General features: G+C 35.7%; 1 protein-coding gene across 4 annotated transcripts in view; it reads right to left on the minus strand.

The window, feature by feature from the left end:
- LOC145690759 (uncharacterized) overlaps positions 1-13090 on the minus strand; it is a 75597-nt gene that overhangs the window by 35124 nt on the left and 27383 nt on the right. The window contains exons 1-4 of one of the 4 annotated variants that reach the window (XR_014132272.1): positions 7310-8263; positions 6802-6925; positions 5651-6197; positions 4797-5117 (exon numbers count right to left, since the gene is read on the minus strand). The exons of 2 other annotated variants lie outside the window; for them this stretch is intronic. The gene's annotated coding sequence lies outside the window, so the exon portion shown is untranslated. Of the gene's footprint in view, positions 1-4796; positions 5118-5650; positions 6198-6719; positions 7283-7309; positions 8264-13090 lie in introns of those variants that run through there. One more of the 4 variants, XR_014132271.1, reaches the window with a different exon arrangement.

Below are 13090 nucleotides of genomic sequence, written 5' to 3' on the forward strand. Positions count from 1 at the left end.
ACCTTTTTCTTTTAAAAAGAATCCGCAGAAATAAAGATTTACAAGTTTAGCAGCAAATTTATAATTAAGAAACTTGACAGAGAGCAACGAAATGCTCTGGAAAAGTTGTTGCTTTTTCCAGATACGAGGTAGGATATATTTATTTCTAAGTTATTTGATTCTTTGACTTCCCATGGATCGAAAATCTGTCATCCGCTTTCCCCTTACGGAAATATTTCTTTTATAATTAATATTTACAAACTTAGTTTGTGTTCATCGTTGCAGTTGCAGCTTATATAATTTGGGCTACTTGCGCTAAAGGAAATTCCCCTACCTTATTGTAATAAATCTCTCTAAACATTAAACACCAACAGATTTTATCTTTCCTTCACCTTTCCGTAGTCTTAAATTACCATGTCTTTATCAATATCATCAAACATCAGAAGCTAATAGTACAGAACATACCGAAATACTATATTACCTCTGTTAGTGCTAAAACATAAGACTGGAAATGAAATGAAATGACATCTTTAAGTTTTACGTCCAACGGATATGTCGACTACGCTAAAGCAGACGGTGATGTTGAGAAATGAATCAAACGGTGAAATGAAGAAAGTGTGAGGAAACAAAAGAACCCCAAGGAAAACCACGCACACGGTGTTTGTCCACCACAAAGTTCACTTGGTGCGTACTGGGATCGAACCAAGGAAGCCATGCACCAGAGGTGAACGATCTACCACAGCCACCGCGGCCAAAAACAGACTGGAAACACCAACTAGAAATATTTATTTTTGTTAACAACGCTATTTATAATGATTCCCAATCTATTTAAATTTCCTTCGTTTGTGTTAAGATCTGGAGCTTTAAGGCATATAAAAAGGGATTTAATCTGACACGCTAACTTATACCAAATGTAAATATCTTTACATGGTTTTGCTGAAATAATATTTGATTAAACCAGATATGGATAAATTTTCTGCCTTAGAACCTCTAATGTGCTCTTTAATACTAGTTCCTACGTTAAGTTCCATGGCTATAATATACCTTTTGTTACATTCACATTGTTCATAAAGGTCATGGTAATTTATCTAATTAACGATATAATAACGTTAAAGTTTTCTTAATGTTAATTTGGATGTTCGAAACACGATTTTCTTTAGTAAGTCTGGAATCCACGCGAACACGGGAATCGCCCATTTCTATCCTGTTTGAAATTTCAATCAGGTTTTGTCAGATAGTGTAAATTTTTGTCGACTTTTAAGTGCTACAACGTTTCATTTCCCCAATGCAATTTATGAACTTTTCTCAACTGCGGACTCCTTTTATTAGCCCGAATGTTTTATGGATCACCGCACTCTTGTTCCCTTTGAAACCAAATTTACCATTTACTTTTAGTTTTATTATGACCTCATAGACCAAAATTTGAGAAATGCTGTTATAACATATTTGTCTTATATCTATTGTCTTTATCTAATTATTTATTTTGAGCTTTGCATTCCACGGTTGTGCCTTGTGGACTACAGGAAACGATGAAAAATGAATGATAGTGAAATTAAATTAAAACGAAACACATAAAACCCATTATCCTGAGCGGAATTCAAAAATCGCGATTTAGAGGCTTGCGATCGGTCATAGTGCATTACGACGCTGTCCTATGGCTCAAAATGTGGTTGATTTCATTTTTTAAAATCATCATTCCCGAAGCTATAAGCCTGTATGCTCCATTGAAGGAATTCATCCATATATTACAAGCTTCGTTTATTTTATTTTTATTTATTTACTTTTTTAATAGCTAGATGGTGGCTTACTCTGAGGAAAGAACGAAGAATAAAAGTATTTGAGAACAAGATTCTGAGACGAATATTCGGACCCAAAAGGAAAGAGAATGGAGAATGGTAGCAACTTTATAACGAGGAACTACATAATTTATATCGTTTACCAAAGATTGTTAGGGTCATCAAATCTAGGAGGCTCAGGTGAGCAGGCCATGCAGCCAGAATGGAAGCAAGTAGGGATGCTTTAAAATTTTTAGCTGGAAATAGAATTTTAAAAACGACCATTAGGAAGAGTTAGACGCATATAGGAGGACAATATTAAGAGGGATCTCGCAGAAATAGGAATAAAAAGTAGAAATTGAATACAGTCGACTAAGGATAGAAGTCAACGGAGAGCTTTTGTAAATGCGGCATTGAACCTCCGGGTTCGATAGGCTATAGAGTTAGTTAGATGGTGGCTTCTTATAGCTCGTAGAGACAAACTTGTTTTCTGTTTTCTGTGGAAGATTATATTTACATAATTTACGGAAATACTATATTTACAGCCTAATAACTCCTAATAGACAGAAAACACAAAACACGTATGCTTAGATTCGCGAACAATATCGTGACGTTGGCAGAAGAGAGAACAAACTAAGAGGCAAGTCTTTAAGAATGAAACATTTTAGTTTTATGTCCAACGGTTAGCCAAATCTAAACGGAATGCGGCAGGTGCTCAGCAGCTAATTCAATATGAACTACAAGTGCAAAACACAAGTAATGAGACGCTCTACAAGAGAAAAAAAGAGAAATGAAGATTAAAATACAAGATCATCTGGTGGCTGAGGTGCAGGAATTACGCTATTCAGCGTGTTTTACATTCCAAAGTTTAATGTACTCAACAATTCAATCTACAACACCTTGCTATGGCTTTGCTTATTCCAATTAAGAGCAATCAAACCTAGAAAATACTCAAACTTGTTGCTTCCTGATGCAGCCGTTTTGGCACGAAGCAGGTGTTCCTTGGTGTAGATTATGTCATTATAAAGAATAACTTTCCTAGACGAGCGACAATAGGTGCAAACAGCATGCAAAATCAAGAATAGCTCACGCAAAGAAGATATTTGAAACAAAACAAAAAAAAAAAAAAAAAAAAAAAAGCAGCTTCGAGTAGGACGCATCGAGGAAAGAAAGAAAGAAAAAAAATAGCTGATTCAATGTGAGTCAAGAATACTACGGAGAACGAAGTCTTAAAATGTGGGATTAGAGAAAGATGTTACAAAATAGATGGGTGCATAAGGTGTCAAATGAAAGACTACTGGAAATGATAGGGGAAGAAAGAAATATACTGATGCTGAGAAGCCAGACGCCTAGATCCTCGGGACCTTGGTCTCGTACATCGTCCAGCTTCGATCCAGAGACTCTGTGCTGTTGGAGCTGACGGTTATTCGCCTCATGGAGTGCGTTGCGACCTGAAGGATATTATCTGCTTTCGCCACAGCTGAAGTGTTAATACCATTACAATCATTCGAAAGAACTGTTTACTGCAATGCATTAACACACCGCTTAATTGTAAATTAAGAGAAATAAATGCATGGTTCGCAGCGACAAATAACTGCCGACCGATATTTTTTTCCCTGTTTGGTTTCTTCAAAAGTCTGCTATTCTCTTCCCGTAAATTGAGCTTCTTAAAATAGAGTGGCAACGAAATTTGCCGGAAATAACTCCCTGACTTTTCTCGGTTTTTAGAACACTTTTTTTGAAATTTTCTGATTTGTAATTACCCACACAGACTTTCTCAAGTTCATGGAAAAACAAGACTAAAAAAACATGACAACGATGATGCATAAGTAATACCTTTTTTTCATAAGCATCCAGAAAAATGAATAACATACACACAAATACAACGTGTTTCATTATTATTTCACTTGTTTACTAAAAATTCCTGCACAAAGCAAGAAATTGAACATTTTCCCTGAAACTTCAGTCACATGAAAGGAAAAGGTCACAGTGAGACACTCACTGAAAAAGGGTGGATGTATGTACATAAAACTGGCTGTTCTATATTAATGACATACATTTAGGAAAAAAGATCAATATTATTATGTAATTCACTCCCTGGAAGTCTTCAACTGGTATGGCTTTTAACTGGTCGGTCACAGTCTCTTGAATGTTCTCCAGTTTCAAGATGACGTCCTTTTAAGACATGTTTCAACTTCGGGAAAAGGAAAAAGTCACAAGGTCTCAAATCAGGTGAATAGGGGGGTTGAGGAATGCGTTTTGAGGTCAAAAATGCACTGATGGAAATGGTCGTGTGACACGGGGCATTGTCATGATGAAGCATCCACTTGTTTGCAATGTCTGGTCTCACACGAATCACTCTTTTCCTGTGCCTTTCACGGACACTTTTATAAAACGATTCATTCCCGTTGTGCCTACAGGCCCTCCAGCACTTTGTAGAAAATATTTTTAATAATCTTATCCCGTTCTGCCTAATCTTTCGAGACGGGGAATTCTGTGCAGGGAGGAATTTTTGTAGCGAATATTTCTTTAGTAATCTTAAAAGGTTCTGTAAGAACAACAACTATCTCTACAAGTTTCATCATACATGGAAAATTGATTGAGTCAGTTGCAAGAAAGCCGTTAGACATTGTATCTGAAACGAACATTAAAAAAAAAAAAAAAAAAAAAAAAAAAAAAAAAAAAAAAAAAAAAAAAAACTTCGATCTAATATCAAGTCATTTCAAAACAAAATTTCATTTGCGTTTCCAGTAGTTTATTTCCAGCATGCTAAGGCTTGCAGTTCTAAAAAATACCACAGTTCACATCACCGAGACATGTTCGGCCATACATTAAACAAACAATGCAAGAGGATGGATAAGGCGGCCCTTTTGAAAAAAAGAGCCTTTGTCTTCTACATCACAGCTCCTTCTTCGGCATTACCTTAACAGATGATTTGTCTTCTCACACAATTCTACACTACATGCAATGTTACATATACTTATATTGTCAATGTAAATACTACGTATCGTCAATATAGCCAATATATTTAAAACATCTCACCATCACTGTTCTAAATGCAAACAGTATGCAACTGCATCTGTGTAAGCCACCAAGTCTATTACATGTGATTCCAGACGTCTTTTCAATTATTTTATTTTCTGTTCAATTCGCCTATATTTCAGCTTTGGTTCCTTCGGCTTTTTTCCTACCTCCAACATTAGCATACAAGCTTCCTTCTCACTTTGTTCTTGTTGCAACAGCTGTACAAATGTAAAAATATTCGAATGTTCTCTTGTCAGTTTTCTATTTAATTTAGAGTGCCACCCCTCTACAACATTAGTTGTTCTTCCCACAACATTATCATAATGGTTCCATATATCTCTGGAAAAGAGAGAAACATTAATTACATAAAACAAATCAAAGCTTGACAATAGGCATTCAACAGCGATTGGAAGTTTGACTAAGAATAATGTCTGTTATTTGTTGTTAGTAACACGGTAAATTTATAAGTATTTAGTTTTGTAATCATTACACTAGTATGGAGTTAATTTCAGATCTCTGAGCAGATTAAAATTTCGTATTGACATGCAGATCTCAGAAATGATTTTTTATGGAATGAGAATAATAATTACGCTTACCGCACTCCATTAAAGACACTATGCACCATTTCATATCCAAAAAACGTCTGAGCTCACAATTGTAGAACACATAGGCAATACAATAATGCCAAACGAAACTAATGAAAAAATATAAAGGACTAAAATGACCGAATGAGTACATATGAAATACTAATCATTGCTAACGTAGATTTCGTTTCCCAAACGAAAACAGCATATATTTGCAAAAAACATTTCAAACGAAAAACAGATAGTAAAATAGCGTTGAAAATAAGGTAACTACTATATCGTACTTACTTTGTGAAGATGGCGTCTGCATCATCCAGCCATGTTTCGACTAAATAGTCATGAAACTTTTCTGAGTTTTGTACTTCTGGGGCATTTTCTTGAAGGTGCAGGAACATGTCACTCACTTGCTCCATTGGCACAAGTGGTAGTGCAGCAGCACGTCGTGTCCACTTCCTGATCTCTTTGTCTTCATAAAAAGTGGACAACCCCAATGAGAGAACTTTTCTCCACAAACATTGGGTGCAATGGAAGAAACATCCACGAATGGCTGCATCCGGAAAATCACCAGTAACGGCATTGATAACCGCTCTTTCGGAGTCTATAATCACTGTAGTAGGGTTAAAGTTGAGACCACTTGCAGAAGCCGCATCCTAATATAGTCTTCCTCTTTCTTGGTAGGCAATAAACCAAATAGGAACGGAAAAGTCTGCCCGAAATAAGTCCCATGTATGGTGTAAAGCTGCTGAAATAAGCGGGGAGCTGTTTTAAAGGTACCATCCATCCAAATTGTCTTCGTGGTTGCAAGCTTCCGTAAGTTTCCAGTTGTCCCAAAGACCTGCAGAATATAATATTAATATTTAGCTCCCCTAATATATTAATAATTATTAGTGAATTAGCTAACTAATATATTAATAAATTTATTAAATTTAAACAAAATACATATTTAATATTGAATTTTCAAACATGCTGCAAGCTTGAAGTGTGATAACCAGCATGCATGATTCTAGCTAAAAATTGAGGATACATACTTGAATGTTAAAGTTGTTTAAAGCTCATGCACTTAAAATTTCAACCTTGTTTCGCACATTATTCAAGTTATTCTTGCTTTCTTGGTCAAATATATCCCAGAATATAATACAATTGAAATCCCTTATTTGAATTTATTAGTAATTTTATTTTATTAGTACAGTTAATTTTATTAGTACAAATCTGGTTCCAAAACTAAACTTTGAGGATCCTATTAAGTAAATTCAAACTAGATTATATTAATCAATGTCTGTAAACTTAACGCTGCTAAAATTAAATACTTTACGAAAGTTATTGTAAATTAAAATTGAAATAATAATTAATCAGTTACTAGTAATCGATCAGAATCAACACCATCATCAATTAAGAGAAATTCTTCTCCTGTTAATGTCTGTCTTCACCTGCCCTCTAACCTAATACAATTTCTTGTCGTGAGAAACTCAGGCCTTTCTGCGCGTCGACAGTTGTTGAATTCCCTCAAATGTTGGCAAAGCGGCTGCAACCGTTTCCTGTATCCCTTCCTTTGCAATCACTTCTCTGAAGAAACAAATGAAATAAAAAAAAAATACATGAATGGTTTCGTTAAAATTTACTTGCAAAATACATTCACCTGACTAGTAAGTTTCTTCACATGACTAGTGCAATAAGCTTGAAGTCAAAACTTGTAAACTTTTTTGTAAACTGAGATTATTTGTATTGCTAACTTGAAACTTGTATCACACGACTAGCAAGATACTAGGCAACTACCTCCAAGAAACTGGCTCCAGTTTACCCAGCTCAACTATTTGTTGTCTCTTAACGTGACGTTAAAAAAACGAAAGAAAAAAGTAGTTAATTTTTAACTAGAAGGTAGAAGTAACCAATAAAATAACTACTCATTAAAAAAAAAAAAAAAAAAAAAAAAAAAAAAAACAGTCTTACCTGTAAACTTTTGAACTGCATCTACAGGATTCTCGGACACTTTACACTTCATCCTGTCTATTAAGCATCTTGCTTCCATTGTGCTCCTTTCTGTTTTATGAGAGTGTACTCCACTCTTTGATAAAACATCGTCACCAAAAACAACTGTCGCTTTGCACTCACGTGTACATTTCCAATATGTCTTCTCTTTAACACGTCTACTAATCCTGTATAAGAACCCTTTGTACGCGAACATTTTCCCCCCGTATTTCGAACTAACAAATTCTGCCATTCTGTGCTGCTTACTATTCCTGTTGATACGTATAAAGTGACAGATTAAAAATTTGAATTGCATTTTATACAGATTACTGCCTCGGTCTCAGAACTTTCAATTTTCGAAGCCGTCAGGTGTTCTGAACCCTGATTGGCTACCGGTGAACCCAGTAGCCAATCACCTTCAAATGTACAAAACTGAAACAAAATCTTATAAATCCCTTTCCCTCCCCGATTATCTGACCTTTTGATTTGATTGAAACTCTACAAAAACATTCAAGTACGTGGCATTTATATTTTGAATTGCTGCTATTTATATTGACAATATAAATATGAAAATAGAAGTATATATGATATTGTTGCAAATAGTATAGAATCACATATAGAAGACAAATCAGCTGATAAGGTGATGCCGGAAAAGTAATTGTAATGTAGAAGCCTAAGACCCTTCTTAAGGGTCCCCTTATACATACTCTTGCTTTATTTGTTTAATATATGGCCATCAAACATGTCTTGAGGATGTGAACCGTAGCACTATTTTACGTACTATGAGCCTTAGCACGTTGGAGATGAAATACTGAAAAACCGAATAAAATTTTGTTGTGAAATGACTTGATATTAGACCGAAGAAACTTCGTTTCATGTTCGTTCTTGTTTTTTAGTTACAATGTCAAACTACCTTTTCTTTTTTTTCTTTTCTTTCAACTGAGTCAATCAATTTTCCATTTTCCTGTAGGAATTAAAAAGAAATAACATTCATCTTTACTAAAGTAGATGCGAACAACACTGCCAATAACGGAACTATATCCCAGAAATTTTTCCCAGACGAAAAAGTAGAATAACATCTCAAATTTTTAATGATACTTGAAATAGTTATTCTTCTTACATAATTTCTTAGAATTACTAAACAGATTATTGCGAATGCAGGACAAAATCCAAAAGGACAAAACCCAGTGAAAATTCTGATAAAACTGACAAAATTCAAGGAATAGAATCATAGTTGCAGCCTAATAGAGAGATTGTTTTTCTTTCCTCAGCGGCCATGCATCTAAAATGTATGTAATTCTTCATTTTATTGAAATAACATTTTCTAAATACTGAAAAACCAATGAAACACATAAGACTGTTATAGTAATCAGCGGCGTAGCTAGAGGGGAGCGAGCGGGGCGGTTGCCCCGGGCGCTAATAGCAGGGGTCGCCGAACGAGCAAGAAGAAAGAAAAAAATATTGGAAGTCAGTAAACGACGCGTCGCCCTGAAAACGTATTGGCGTCCTATTAAATCAATATTGTTGTTAGTTTGCAAAGAAATAGACTTGATAAAAATTTTCTTGCTTGCTCCGCTCGCAACATAAACGTTTCAATAAGAATCACAGCAAGCTTTTACTTATTATGTTAAAATGTTATTATATATAAGTTGTTAATGTCAGTGTGATATGCAAGGTGCCGAGTAATGACTTATAGTTTACGCAGGAGTGTTTTCAAAATCAGAAACGGTCAAAGTCTGAAATACGTGTTCGGTGTATTGTTGGTGATGAGTTTGCTTAGATAATCACGCTTCTTTATCCAATCGGATTACTCACGACGGTGAGAATGAAGGCTTTGAGAAATTCGCAAAGAAGGCTCCTTCTGAATTTCCAGAATATTTTTACCGTAAAAGAATCGAAATTAAAATGCTATTTGTGTGGTTACATACAGAATAAAATCACAGATATTTACGATTATTAGGAAGGCTGGAACCACATGTAATAGGCTTGGTGGCTTACATAGATATGGTTGCATACTGTTTACATTTTGAACAGTGATGATGAGATCTTTATTTAAATTGTATTGGCTATATTGACGATATGTGGTATTTAGTATTGTTAGTATAAATGAAATGAAATGAAATTTTTAAGTTTTACGTCCTACGGTAATGCTGGCTAGGCTAAAGGAGACGGTGATAAGAAATAAATGAAATGGTGGAAAGTGGGAGGAAACGGTAGAACACCGAGAAAACCAACGCACACGGTGTTTGTCCATCACAAAGCTCACCTGGCTCGAGCTGGGATCGAACCATGGACCCCATGCACCAGAGGTGAACGCTCTATCGCTGAGCCATTGCGCCCCCATTTTTTTTATTAGTTCTTTTTACAATATATTGCGTGTAGTACAGAATCATGTATAGAGGACAAAGCACCTGATCATGTATAGAGGTGACGCCGGAAAAAGAGTTGTGATGTAAAAGACAAAGGCTCGTTTTAGAAAAAGAAAACAGACCCAATTACGCATCTTCTTGCATTGTTTGTTTAATATATGACCAAACATATCTTGAGGATGTGAACTGTAGCACCTTTTACGTACTGCGAGCCTTAGGATGGTGGAGATGAACTACTGGAAAATTGAAAAAAATTTTGTTGTGAAATGACTTGATATTAAACCGAAATAAGTTTATTTTATGTTCGTTTCAGTTACATTGTCAAACGACTATCTTGTAACTGAATCAATTAATTTTCCATTTCTCTGTATTAAAAATTCATATCTTTACTAAAGTAGACGTAAATAACGCTGCTAATAACAGAACTGTACCTAGTCATTTTTCCGAGAAGAACACGTAGAATAACATCTAAAATATATGATGAAACTTGAAGAAATAATTATTATTCTTACAGAATCTATTAGAATTACTACAGAAAACTTTCCTAGAAAAGATCCCTCACTGCACAGAATTCCCCGTCTCGAAAGATTAGGCAGAACGGGAAGTAGGAATTATCGTTCTGCCTAAAGATACGATCATTAAAAATATATTCTACAAAATGCTGGACGGCCTGTAGGCAGAACGGGAATTAGGTAGAACGAGAAGACACCTATAAAACACTTGGTTGACAGTTTGTTCTGGTGGAACAAATTCTTTGTGCACAATACCCTTACTGTCAAAAAAACAAATCAGCATCGTCTTGATCTTAATTTGCTCATCGACATTTCTTCGGCCGAGGAGATGACGGAGTGTGCCACTCTTCGCTTTGCCACTTTGTTTCTCAAATATCCAAGATTCGTCACCTGTGATCACACAATTGAAAAATTCTTGGTCATTGGCAATCCTCTCAAGATCATCGCACACGTTTTTGTCGATTGTCCTTCTGCTCAGTTGTGAGGTTTTTCGGCACAAATCTTTCGCATGTTCAAATCGTCTGTCAAAATTTGATGTACGGTGAAAGTTTTTAAATTTAACTTTTCACTCATCATCCTTATTGTTAAACGACGGTCTGATCTCTCAAGAGCCCTCACACGTTCAACGTTTTCGTCAGTTTTCGAAGTTGAAGGTCTCCCTGAGCGAGGTTCATCTTCAACGTGTTCTCGACCTTCCAAAAATGATTTATGCCAGCGGAAAACCTGTGCTCTTGATAAGCAATGGTCCCCATAGGCCTGTTTCAACTCTTCAAAATTTACACTCGCGGATTCACCAAGTTTAACACGAAACTTATTGCACAACGTTGCTCTAAATTCCGATGCTCCATTTCTGTAACACACAAATGATAAAAGCATGGCGGCGCTTGCAGTGGTGGGTGTAACAGACGGTCCTCAAAACAACAAAAATTTTGTAGAAATTCAACAAGTTAGTAATGGTAAAATATCTGATGGTGAGTCAAGAAACAGTTCTCTAAGTAGAAACTGTAAATACAGTAATAGTATACCCGAAATTGATAACATTACATTAGCAAAGTGTAGTTACGGCAAAACTAGAATCAGTGAGGTGAAAACAAATGACGATCAAACGTGCTGGGAGAAATCTTCGCAGAGTAAACTAATAACTGAACTAATTGAAGAGATACATTCGCTGCGTGAGATTATTTCAGTGTTAACAGGTGAAAAATGTGAAGATATTCCTAGACAAAAGCAACAAGATGGATTACTGGTAGTTAGTGCAAGAAATGGTTCACCGCTTTATAGTGAGGTAATAGTGCACAATAACAAAATAAGTGCACAACTTACAAATTGCAGCAAACGAATCTGTTACAAGCATAAAGAAACATTGAAGAGTGATCTTCCAATTAGTAACAAGAAAATAAATTTTCAGAAACACAGTAACAACAATACCAGTCAGCATGGTGTATTACAGGAAATACCCACACAAAACAGGTTCACAGTTCTACCCGATCTAGCAGATGTGAATAGTGAAAGTGCAGTCAGTGAAAATTGTACAAGCAATGTACACAAAAGTTCAGGTAATGTCAGTGTAAATGGAAACTTAGATGCTACAAGCAGGTGCAAGAAACTAAATAAAAGGTCTACAAATAGTAGTAATCACACAAGCGTTCATGATGGAAGCAGTGGCAAAACTGAGAGCGCAAAGCTGCATAGTTTGAGAGCAAGTAGTGAAGTAACGACAAGAAATGAAAGTATAAAATTTGGCAGTAATAATTTGAGGGGGAAGTTGAAAGTAAGTTCAACAGAAATAAACAAGCGGAAAGTGGTGATATATGGTGACAGCCATGCAAAGGGATTGGCCGGTATTTTAAACTTCAAATTGGTAGATAAACAAATTACTAGTTTAGTTAAACCGGGAGCAAGAATAGGTAACGTAGTTGAGCCAGTGGCTTTAAATAGTAATAATCTAACCAAGAACGATGTACTTGTTATTATCGGAGGGACCAACGATATTGCTAGAAATGAAGCTGATGTGGGTATAAGAAATCTGTGCTCTTTATTACCAAATCTAGCTCATACAAATGTGATAGTTGTATCATCCGCATCTCAGGAGGTTGCAAGTCTACGGAATTCGATCTTCGCGACCCTTCCAGCTGAGTTTCTCCACCCACTCCCAGCTGTGAAGATTTTTTTTCAGGGTGGCCAGTCTTATATATACAAACACACGACTAACTCTATTTCTTGAAATGGAAGGGTCTTGGAGAAAACGAAGCAAAGGAAGGGCAGATAGTGTTAGGTGTGTGCATTGTCCATTCTCAACATGGCACTTGACACAATCTGTTTCACATTTATCACATGGCTACTGGTTCACATTTGTAAAGAATACTCTCATTTCACGATAATTTAGAACTCGTTTTAAGTCCTCCTAGTGAACTTTTTTAACTGTGTATCCATTCGTGCTTCAAGATAAAGGATTATCTTCTCACTTATTGACAATTCATCCATAGAAAGTATCCTACAATATAGAAAAAACTAAGAATACTAACTCCAACTTTTTCGTTTCATTTGACCGAGATCTCGCCTCTATATTGGGTACCAAATGCCCAAACTCTTCCTGTTTTCCTTTGCATATCAGACAAATACTGGGACCGACACTTAGAAAAGCTTGAACCACTTTCTTCCTCATTTTATGTCATAAAATGTAAGCAGGTATTTGGACTTGAGATAAAAGTATACGTGCAAGATGCCAACAAAGGAAACAATGTGAAGTTTAGTCTAGTGGCATTTTGATGTCCAACAATCGCAAGTTTTCTCACCTTTCTACATATGAACTTATACATAAGAATATTAATTAATAATAATGTCCTCAGCTAAATCTATTATCCATAAAAGCATTATGACGT

Source organism: Thermobia domestica, chromosome 7 (genome assembly GCF_964235325.1).
Source record: "Thermobia domestica chromosome 7, izTheDome1.hap1.1, whole genome shotgun sequence".
Lineage (NCBI taxonomy): Eukaryota > Metazoa > Arthropoda > Insecta > Zygentoma > Lepismatidae > Thermobia > Thermobia domestica.